At 38.2% G+C, this 12,054-nt stretch overlaps 1 protein-coding gene across 1 annotated transcript in view; it reads left to right on the forward strand.

The window, feature by feature from the left end:
• The window catches only part of NUP35 (nucleoporin 35), a 50,560-nt gene that overhangs the window by 16,788 nt on the left and 21,718 nt on the right, over positions 1 to 12,054 (forward strand). The gene's annotated exons all lie outside the window — the stretch shown is intronic.

A 12,054-nucleotide genomic window follows, 5' to 3' on the forward strand; every position in this document is an offset into this window, starting at 1 on the left:
TGTGGTTTGGGGCAGTTCTTGCTTTGCCCAGGGCTTAAACTCCTGGCTCTATCCTGAGGGCCACATGCAGTGCTAGGGATCAAACTGAAGTTGCCTTTGTATAAGACAAAATCCTTTTGACCCCTCTGGCCTCAAATCATAGGTTTCACTATATTAAATATCCCTTTAGTAAATATCTGAATACTTGATCTTATGCCAAGTCCTGGGAAACTAAACGAAGTAGGTGTATTTTGCCTTGATAGCACTTAAATTTATTAAAAGAATCAAATTTTACGTGTGGTCCCGAGTCCCACCAGGAGTGATCCCTAAGCACAGAGCCCAGGTAAACCCTGAGCGCTGCTGGGAGTGGCACCAGAAGTAAACAAAAAAAGGAGAACTTTCTGGTCCCTCAACTCTTCTCTTTTGTTTTTTATAATGTAGGGCTGGAGCCTAGCACAGCGGGTAGGATGTTTGCCTTGCATGCTCCTAACTCGGGTTCGATTTCTCCGTCCCTCTCGGAGAGCCTGTCAAGCTACCGAGAGTATCCTGCCCGCCTGGCAAAGCCTGGCAAGCTCCCCGTGACGTATTCGATATGCCAGATACAGTAACAAGTCTCACAATGGAGATGTTACTGGTGCCTGCTTGCGCAAATTCTTGAACAATGGGAGGACGGTGCTGTTTTTGCTTTTTGGATCACACCCGGCAATGCATAGGGGTTACTCCTGGCTCTGCACTCAGGAATTACGCCTGGCGGTCCTCAGGGGATCATATGGGATGCTGGGAATCTAACCTGGGTCAGCCAGTGTGCAAGACCAACGCCCTACCTGCTGTGTTATCACTCCATTCCCCGGAGTTTTAGTTTTATTTAGTTTTAAATCGGATAGTGAATAGTTTTTTTATTTGTTTGTTTTTGGGCCACACCTGGTGATACCCAGAGGTTGCTCCTGCTCTGAGCTCAAGAATTATTCCTGGCAGTAAATGGGGAACTATATGGTGTGCCAAGGAAAAGCTGGCTTGACCACATGCAAGACAAGCCTCCTACCCACTGTATTATCTTTCTGGCTCCTGATTAGTTTTTATTGCTAAAAACTGTACTAGTTTTTTTACTATTTTTTTAGTTATGTTTTTATTGTTAAAAAAAAAACATGACAATGACTGCAGACCTGTCTATTACAGTAGCTGCACAGTTTATAGTTTGGAGATGAGAAGTCAGCAATAGATCTTAGCTAAATGGAAGCTTTGGCCTTCCTTCTTCTTTTTTTTATTTTTTTTAAATTTTTTTATTTGGCTATTTGGGTCACACCCGGTGATGCACAGGGGTTATTCTGGCTCTGCACTTGGGCATTACCGCTGGCAGTGCTCAGGGGACCTTATGAGATGCTGGGAATAAACCCGTGTCTGCAGCGTGTAAGGCAAATACACTACCTGCTCTGTTTTTGCTCCAGCCCCAATAAGCCTTCCTTCTTCATGTAAGTAGACTCCTGACCAGAATTAGTCTTTCTAAGACTGCCCACATTTTTTTTTTTTTTTGCTCTGGTTTCCTTCCTCAATCTTCTACACTGATACTTAGTAACTTTGCATCTCCCTAAGCTTTTTTTTTTTTTGTTAGTTTGTTTTTTCTTTTGTTTTTGGGTGGCACTCAGTAATGTTCAGGGATTACTCCTGGCTCTGTAGGTGTTTGGGGAACCATACAGGATGCCAGAGATCAAACCCAGGTCATCCAGGTGCAAGGCGAATGCCTTACCCTCTGTACTATTTCTCTGGCCCCTTCCTAATCATTCTTATAATAGTTTCTCTCCATTCCTATATTTTTGGGGCTTAGTGGGGCTTTGGTAGGCAGGATAAATGGTACTGGGTATAATATCTATGTCCTTGTACAAATGTAGCATTGAGCCATGTTCCTGGACCTTCTCCTTCTATTATGTTGGGCCGTTCTGAATAATTGTGGATAATCTGTTTTTAGGCCAAGATGACTTATATTTCCATTTCTGTCTGCAAATTTAGATATTTCTTTTTCCTAGAATAGACCATGGGCATCTTTTGGAGGCTGTTATTCTACTTACTATAGAGAATTAGAGGAAAGATAGTGATTACTGAAAATCCTGAACTTAAGTAAAGAGTGGTAATAAGTATTTCAGGCAGGGAAAGTAGCAAGTACATTGACCTGCTTTGGGAATGCCTCTGGGAAGTTTGATTCAGCTTACTGAGGCAAGTGTGGAATGATACGAAGTGAGGGAAAAAACATGGGAAATAAGGTCAGAGGTTACTCAGGTTCACATAAGTCACTGTACTAAATGGTGTTTACCAAATAAGGTGGCAGACAAATAGAAGGCCACTGCCGTGTGGTAAGAATTAGACTTTGGGGAAAAAACGCCAAGGGTGGAATCAGATTTACTGCATTAATCCATGTAAGAGATAATGGTGTTTAGGTATGACAGAAGATGGGAAAGGAGGAAAAGAACACACACACACACACACACACACACACTCTGTGCAGAAGAAATAATTCTGAAACATTTTATTTAAAACTAGCCAAATCACCAGCTGTAGGAACAAAATGTACTAAACACTTCAGTTAAAAGTTTGAGAATCTTAGAATAGTTAACAAAAGCAATGGTCATGACATGTCACTGTTTATACCCCAAGTGTCCATTTTTTTTTTTTGGTGAAGTAAAATAGTTTCATTTAGGAAAATGAAAGAAGAAAGAAAGAACACATTAAAAGTATGAAGCGGGTGGCAAGAGAATGTCAAATCTAGATTTCTTCAACAATGCTAGTCCTTATTAGCAGTGCCCTTAAAGTCTAGATTTCTACTATCAGTTTTCAAAACCTGTTTTGGATCTTTTTGTCATGTTCCCCACATTTTTTCCAGTCTTTAAACCCTGCCTCGTTCCAAAATTATTTCTACACTTCTTTAGCTTTATATTTGTTATAGTAATACCCCACTTGTACCTAAATCTGGTTGGTTTATATGACACCAAAGTGCACTATTACAAACTTAATGACATAAAACATAACAAGTATTTATGTCACAGATTAGTTTGGGTGTTTGGGAACAGTTTTGTTCTTTGAGAGCTCTGATGTCAGTCACAGGACTGTTTTTGAAACTTACGATCAGTTGGCCTCAAAGCTCATGTAGATTATTAACTGAATTCAGTTCTGTGTGATTCTAAGACTAAGATCCCTATTTCTTCGTTGAGTTCATCTAGAGGGTATCATAGTTTTTAGTGACTTACCCTGTTCTTTGACACAAGTCCCCTGCCATCTATAAAGGCATCAGTTGTGGTTCAAGTCTTCTATGTTTTCAATCTCTCTCACCTTCCTCTTTTTTCCCTCTCTTACTTGATTATTTATTCTATCTGTTGCATTAAGTCCACTGGAATAATCCAAAGTAGGTGATTCCTTATTTTATTAGGTCTTTTTTTTTTTTTTTGGTTACATCTCACTATGATTGGGTATTCATCCTTGGAGGTTGAGGGCCACTGATGCTATGATTGAACTGGGGTCAGTCACATGAAAGTAAAAGCCTTAACCCTATATTGTCTCTCTAGCCCTACTTGCCTTAATTCCTTACTTTAGATCAACAGATAGGATAATAAAGGTATTATTTTTATTGTTTAAATAAAGATAACAGTTCTATCTGCAAAGTCTTTCCTCAACTATACCCAGGTTAATATTTGGTTGAATTACTAGTCAAAAGCAGGGTACAGGAAGATATCTTTTGATTTCTGTTTATCACCCAGCTTTTTCATGGTGAAAAATCTGGCATGTCTGCTTTGTTTTGGTTATGTACTTAAGGTGTGGAATGTTCTAAGTGAATTAGTAGATAGATAGCAATGCTTTGTTCTTTGACTATTTGTTATAATATTGACTATTCAGTTACTTAGTTGAGCCAGTGATTCCAGAGACACTGCAAATGAAAACAAATCATGTACTTTTTTGTTTAGAGGGATTTTTTTGCTAGTTTGAAAAGTTTTCATTATAATATCTTACTGTCAAAGGGACACCTACCATGAATTATCTTTTAACTATTTTCTAGTCCTGTAATTTCTTTGAGGCTCTAGTAATTTTAGAAATCATACATACAAATATAAGAATTGTGATAAGAAAATACACCTGTAATAAGTTGGCCACTGGGAGCCACTGCTGCTTCTACTTTGGAGTTTAAAAGAATTTATGTATATAGTTCTTGGGGCACAAGAAGTAGTCCTTGGGGAACAAGGAGGTAAAAATATGCTTAAAATGGTGTGATGGGCATGAGGAACTATCATGTATGCCCCTTAATTAAGTCCAAAGAAGGAAAAAAGGAATTGACTTGAGAAAATAGAGGACAAAATAGACACCTTTACTGATAGCTGTTTTAGTTTCTGTATTTACCACTAAGTAAATAAAATTTTTGGGAATAATTTGGAGATTTTAACTTTTTAAGATTGATGACTTTTATAAGGAGATTCATGAATTTCATACTGGGAGTGACTTTTTTTTTTTACGTTCAGGTCTTTATATTTCGTTTTTAATTCTGGGACTTATTAAAATCTCCTTAGAGCCTTCTTTCTTGCACAAGAAGACTTTGGTTATATGACTGTAGCACTGTCCTCTCGTTGTTCATCAATTTGCTCGATCGGGCCCAGTAACGTCTCTATTTTGAGACTTGTTGTTACTGTGTTTGGCATATTGAATATGTCACGGGTAGCTTGCCAGGCTTTGCAGTGCGGGCGAGATTCTCTCGGTAGCTTGCTGGCCACTCTGAGAGGATTGGAGGAATCGAACCTGGCTCTGCCAGGCCGGCCGCGTGCAAGGCAAACACCCTACTGCTGTGCTATTGCTCCAGCCCTGGTTATATGACAGTGTAGGAAATATGGATTAGAGAATTTCAGAAACTTCCCAATTATGATCGAGAATATTGAATATGTTTCTCCTATCATTTTTACCCCTTAGTGTTATTCTTTCACTGTTTAAATGTTCCCCTTTCTTTTTCTTGAAATTCTTTGTTCTCAAATACCACCTATATCTATTAGGGTTAAATGTTTGTTGGATGTCAGCATATGATTAACAGGTTAAGTGTAACTTTTTCGGGGGGAGTGGAGCAGGGGTCGCTTTCAGTGGTACTCACAGCTTACATTTGGCTCTGTGCTTAGGGACTATTTTGGAGGTGTCCTGGGGACCAGGTGTTGTATGGCAATAGAACAGGGGGCTGGCTTGTGTAAGACAAGCATCTTAACCCAAGTATTATCTTTCTTGCCCTTAAGTTTGCTATTTGGATATAGCGTCTTTTGTCTGCCTTTGTTGTTAGAAACTCAGAATTATTCCAGGAGGAGAGGGGGCCAGTGGGGAAGGACTGATTTGTCTCTGAGGAACCTTTCCTGACCCTTCCTTATTGCTCAGGTTTATTTGTTCTTTGAATATGCTTCTACAAAGCTTCCTCTGGCTCTTCTCATTGTCTATTACTGTATTACAAAAAAATCCCTGATCGCCTTTTTTTCTTATAGTTTCAGTATTTATCTCTTCAGAGTTAGATACAAAAGTGGGCTCAGTAAATGCTGACTGAATAGTTAGGTGGTTGTATGAAATGAATTAAATAGTGACTTCCAAAATGTTACATCTGCACCCCAATCTGGAACCTGTGAATATATGTTTTGTTGCCAAAATTTATGATGAGACTAAAGATTTTGAGAGGAGGAGCTCTCTAGTGTTATGGAGAGAGTTATGGAAAGATGTACAGGTGATCTTGATGGGCCCTAAACTCAACCACAGTTGTCTTCATAAGTGGTGGACAGAGTTTTGGCACATAGAAGACATTTGAGGAAGAAAAGGTGATGTGAAAACCAAGAGGCAGATTGGAGTGTTTTGCGCCAAGTCACCGAACATGGGAAGATACCTGGAGTAGAAGCTACCAAACACAAGCAGTAGACCTGTTTTATTTTTATTGGGACACATAGTGCTCAGGACTTGCTCCTGGTTCTATGATCAAGAATCACTCAGGGTGATGCTTGGGGAGCCATATGTGATGCTGGGAATTGAACCATGGTCTGGCTGCATGCAGGCCAAGCACTGCTGTATTATCTCTGGCCCTAAATTTCTGTTATTTTAAGTCATCTAATTGTAATTTGTTATAGAAGATTTAGGAAATAAATATGTAGTTTTCAGGTGATGACATAAATAAAAGGACTGAAATAATGGAGTATTTGTATCAGACTTTGGAAGGCAGTTATTTTTCTTTTAAAAATAATACTAAGTATATCATCCTAGATTTTATTACTTTTTCATTGCTGGTAAAGTAGATTTTCATAGAGAAGTAGTTTAAAAGAACTTAAATTCTGGAGGTCAAAAGTCTGAAATGGGTGTCAGGGGTCCAATATTTAGAAATTTGGAGGGCTGCATTCATTTTTGGAGCTTTAAAGGATAGTTTCCCTTTTCCAACTTCTAGGAGTTGTTCTATTCCTTGGATCCTGATTGCCTATCATCTTCAAAGTGTGAAGTGTTTATGTGACTCCTACGTCTCTCTTCTCTTCCCCCTTAAGGACTCTTGTGATTTTATCAGACTGCTCGGTTAATGGTTAATCCAGAATAATCTTAAAATCATATTATAATTTAATGTACATCCTTAATTCTTCTTTACCATTTTGTGTATTAAGACATTGATATCTTCTTTGAGCCTGCTGAATAGATATTATGAGCAAAGCTCACCCTCTGGACCTGAAAAAAAGTTACGGACAAGAAATTATCATTGAAATTCAGTGGTGGCAAACATGTCCAAAGAATACTTCAGGGATTTGATCACTTTATGAATCTTATGATAGGTGAATGTGTGGAGATGGTAACAAGTGCGCAGAAGAGTCATACTGGAACGGTGATGATACGAGGATATGTTAGAAACCTTGGAAGGAAGCTAATGTATTAATAGTGTATACATAATGTCTAATGGTTCTTCAGAAACCAAATGCTTTCACATGTTCCTTGCACTGAATCTTTTTTACTGATGTGAAATTGGATTGTATACATTTTCTTAAATGTTTTTAAAGTTTTTTTTAATGTTGAAAAGTAAATGTCATTGATATCTTTGGGAGACCACCGTTTTTTGCTGTCATATAGACTTAAAATTCAGTTACCATCATAAAGTAACAAAATAGGAGACTAACACCCAAGAATGGCTGAGATGTACCAGGAATTTTAACTCCATGGCTTGGAGGCCAGCCACACATGCTAGGGGAAAAGGGAGCTCAGATAGAGAAGGGAGCACCAAATAAAGGGTGTTGGGAGGATCCTCCCGGGATGGGAGAAGCATGCTGAAAGTAGACTATAGACCAAACATGATTGTCACCCATTGCCTCTTTTGCAAACCACAACACCCAGTAGGAGAGAGAGAACAAAAGGGAATGTCCTGCCACAGAGGCAGGGTGGAATGGGGGGGATAGGGGGTGGGAGGGATACTGGGATCCATGGTGGTGGGAAATGGGCACTGGTGGAGGGATGGGTATTTGATCATTATATAATTGAAACCCAAGCACAAAAAATTTGTAAGTCTACAACTGTACCTCATGGTGTCTCAGTAATAAAAATTAAAAAAAAAATTCAGTTACCAGAATTTACTTAGTTTCTTATACTTCTCTAGCTATCATCATTGAATTTTTTCTAGTTATGGTGGGTGTATTATAATTTTAGTTAAAATAACAAGTGCATATAGTTTAATATCATACTTAAAATAGACTTTTTAGATTTAGTCTTTCGAAACCAACCATATTAGATTTTAGAATTCTTTTTAGAATAAACCTGTTATACATATGTAAATGAGATAGTTAAGTTTCCTGTTGTCATTAAAAAAATCACAAATTCAGTGCTTAGAACAATTCAGATTTATTATCCTAATAGTTCTAAAAGTCAGAACTTTTATGTTAATTTAATTAGGGTTCAATCAAAGTATTGGTAGGATTATTTCCTTCTTGAAGGCTCTTGGAAAAAAAAATCTATCCCCTGTCTCCCCTTGCAACTATCTGTATTCTTTGGTTTGTGACTCTTTTTGTCTTTAAAGTATATTGCTTCAATCTTTGTGTCACCTCATTCTCTCTCTGGTAAAATCTCACTTTCCCCCTCTTTTAACACACACTGGATATTGAAGGTCCACTTAAGTAAAACTGGATAATCTTCTCATCTCAAGATTTTTTTTGGGGGGTCACACCGAGAAATGCACAGGGGTTCCTCCTGGCTCTATACTCAGGAATTACTCCTGGCAGTGGAGACCATATGGGATGCTGGGAATCGAACCTAGGTCAGCCACATGCAAGGCAAACAAATGCCCTACCCACTGTGCTATCGCTCTAGCCCCTCAAGATTCTTATAATAATGTCTGTCTGCAGTGTCCCTGTTGCCAATAAGGTAATATTTACAGGTCCTCGAGAGTAGGATATTGTCATTTTGATGGGCTGTTACAGTTAGCCATATATGATTTTTTTTTAATTCTTTATTTCAAAATTTCCTTATATTTATCCTAAGGTAATTGAAGATACTGTATATTCAGTTTCTCATTTCTGAATATATCAAACTGCATTCCTTTGCCATTATTAGGAATATGTAAGCACTGTTTACTGTTAAAGCAAGTAATAGTCATAATTTGTTGTTTTTGGACCACAATTGGCCATGCTCAGGGCTTATTCTGGCCCGGGACACAGGGATCACTCGTGTTGGTGCTTGGGGGACCATATGGGGGCCAGGGATATGAACTTGAGCCAGCTTCATGTAAGCCAAGTGTCTACCTGTTGTACTAATGCTCCAGACCACTAATTCTTGATGTCAAATTTTAAATAAAAATAAAATCTCCCGATTTATCTTTTTTTTCAACATGCTATTTGTTCCTTCTAAACAAATACACTATTGTTATGATGTCATATCTTTCTACAAATACTCAAGCACAGTTTTGAAGCCTTCTGCACAATACTCTGGGACCTGTGGTGTCACTCACTGTGATACTCAGCCATAGTTTTGTAGTAAGGCCCGATGATGCATGGCACTACTCAGATCCAGTGGTATTGGGCTCCTCAAGGATCACCTTGGCAGTTTTCAGAGGCTGCCAAAACTACCTGGTGATGAAGGGACTTTAATTTTAGTTCTAGTATGCAGTGCATGTGCCCATCAGCCCTGAGAGATGTCCCTGGTTCAAACACTTGTTTTAGGGTCTGGGGTCACATATCGTACTCAGGGACTTCTGGCTCTGTGTTTATGGATCATGATGATCCTTTGGGTGGGAGGAACTATATGTAGTATAGGTGATCATACTGGGGGGCGGGGAGGTCAGCCATATGCAAGGCACAAGGTACAAGGCCTGTACTGTCTTAGCACTTTTTGTGTGTGTGAATCAAGTTTCTATTGAAACTTATTTAGAAAGTTAGGGGAGAGAAAGGGAGAAGTACATGTTTGAGAGAGAACATAGGCTTTTCCAGAGTGGAAAAAGACAAGCAAAGAAAAAGAGACAGGCAAACAAGATGTGTTCAAGGGAGAAGAGAGGCTTGAGGAGCAAGCCTCCAACCAAATATTTTAAAACTGAGACATACTCTCTTTTTGCAGTTTGCTATTTCAATATAGTATGCAGTTATTTCTAGGGCTTTCCTTAACAAATTTTGAAGAGTTAAGCTATTTCCTTAATTTTCTTTTTCTTTTACTTATTTTTTTTTTCAGTTTATTTTGGTAAAAAGCATAATTGCAGCGATAGCACAGCAGTAGGGCGTTTGCCTTGCACGCAGCCAACATGGTCGACCCTAGTTCGATTCCTCCGCCCCTCTCGGAGAGCCCGGCAAGCTACCGAGAGTATCTCGCCCGCACGGCAGAGCCTGGCAAGCTCCCCGTGATGTATTCGTTATGCCAGACACAGTAACAACAAAGTCTCCAATGGAGACATTACTAGGCCCGCTCGAGCAAATCGACGGGAGGGCCTTTACCTTACCTTTACCTTAGGGAGGACTTCCTTGGGAATGTGAGGGCTCATGTCTGAAATATTTTGATTTTCTCTCTTCACAGTGTTGCTAGTTTGATCATATTGGAGTACTGGAGGTATCATTCTATTGCCTTAAGCTTCTAGTGTACTGTCAAAGTCATTTGTAGTGATGCCACTAAGCTTTAGTTAAATGTCACCTGATTTTGAAAAATTTGCCATCTCTAGTGTTCTAAATTTCACACAGGTACTTTTCAAATGAAATTTTACCTTTAATTTTGATTTTTCAACTATTTAAAATATTATTTAAGTATTTAATATATTTAAAAAATACTATTTAATAAAATAAAGTATTTTAATTGAATCACTGAATTATGAAGTTATACATGATCTGTTTTAGGCATATAATATTCCAACACCAATCCCTTTACCAGTGTTCACTTATCTCCACAATGAGCCCAGTTTCCCTGCCATCCCCAGCCTTGGCAGGCATTCTTCTTTTTCTTTACTTCTTTTAGGCACTGTGATTTGCCGTACTGTTACTAATAACTGCATATCACTTTACCTCCTTTCAGCATTCAGTTCTTTGAATTCCAGAGTGACAACTTTTCCTAGTCATTGTCCTGGTGATCCCTTCCCTGACCTACTCTTTTCCCTACACACCGCAGGCCTTCCACTAAGTACCATTTCTCTTGTCCTGTTATCTTTGGTATTAGTTATTCCCCACTTTTTATCCTGCATATGAATGAGATCATTCTGTGTCTGTCCCTTTCCCGCTGATTTGCTGATTTAAGTCAGCATCACATGTATTTTGGTATAGGTCTTGCTTTTGTTTTGCTTTGTAGAGGACACTCAAGACACCTATACTTCAGTTCTGGGAGACGTCCATCTATTAGTTCTTTTGTTCTCACTGGAACTCCTTCTGTATGTGTGTTGGGTCACTACAGAGATTTGTAATATTTTTTATTTTTTCTCCCCTATGTTGTCTCCTAAAATTGTAGACTTTTTTTTTTCTGAGAGATCTCCTCAATCTCTTTTGCAACTCATAATTTTTTTTTAATTTTCTATTTCAAAATTAAATGTTTTTTTGTTCTTATCCTCTGAATGTGTCCTTGTTTGATTGATAATAAAATATCTTAGTGAAATTCCTTTTTCTATGTATGTTATTTGTTCCTTTCTAGTTCTTTTACCTCTCCTATATTTCTTTTTTTTTTAATTTTTTTTTTATTAGTGAAACACCATGAGGTACAGTTGTAGATTTACAATTTTTTGTGTTTGGGTTTGATTATACAATGATCAGATACCCATCCCTCCACCAGTGCCCATTTTCCACCACCATGGATAATATCCCCCCCACCCTCTCCTATATTTCTTGGTTGAGGTATAGTTATGAAATGAAGGGGGGATAGAAGAGACCGAGAGAGAGTGAGAGAGCACTGGCGAGAGTGCCTTATCAAGAATGGGGAAATGGTGAAAATAGACTTTTCTGGAAAGAGATTAGACGGCTAGATCTTTGTTGATTAAAAAAATTGATTCCAGTATGTGCAGATCTTATTTAAAAATCATAAAAACAATTATTTAATAATTGACCTTACTATCTAAACTGTCTTAAGTACTATAAGATGTTCTTCTAAGGTATTCTGACATAGAAAGTGAGAAGTCCTTTTTGGTGTGCAGGTTTTTACTTGATTTCCTATAGTAGTTCTCTGTGACTAGATTTATTGAGTCTGTGGCCATTTATATTTCTTTACAGACTAAATTCAAGATCTCTGTTGGATGGGTGACTGCCTGATAGCTAACTAAGATAAGATGGGCTCTGCCATTTTCAACCCTTTTTTTATATGTTTAAACTCGTTTCTCTTGGTATCAACCAAGATCCTTTTTTTTCTTTCAAATTTTTTTTCTCCTGAGACTCTGTAATTTGTAGTACTATTAATGATGGTTTCTTATGCTCATAATTATAATGTTATACCCAACATCAGTATACCCACCTTCCTCCCTTTCCCAAGAACCCCAAACCCCACTAACTCAGCTGTGTGGATTAATTCTCCCATTACGTTTTTTTGACTCTTGTTGCTACCTTTCTTTGTATCTTTAAATCCCATATAAAAGAGGTCATTCTGTATCTTCTGCCTGATTTTACTTAGCTTGAT

The sequence above is a fragment of the Sorex fumeus genome, unplaced genomic scaffold (assembly GCF_029834395.1).
Source record: "Sorex fumeus unplaced genomic scaffold, SorFum_2.1 ptg000014l, whole genome shotgun sequence".
NCBI lineage: Eukaryota > Metazoa > Chordata > Mammalia > Eulipotyphla > Soricidae > Sorex > Sorex fumeus.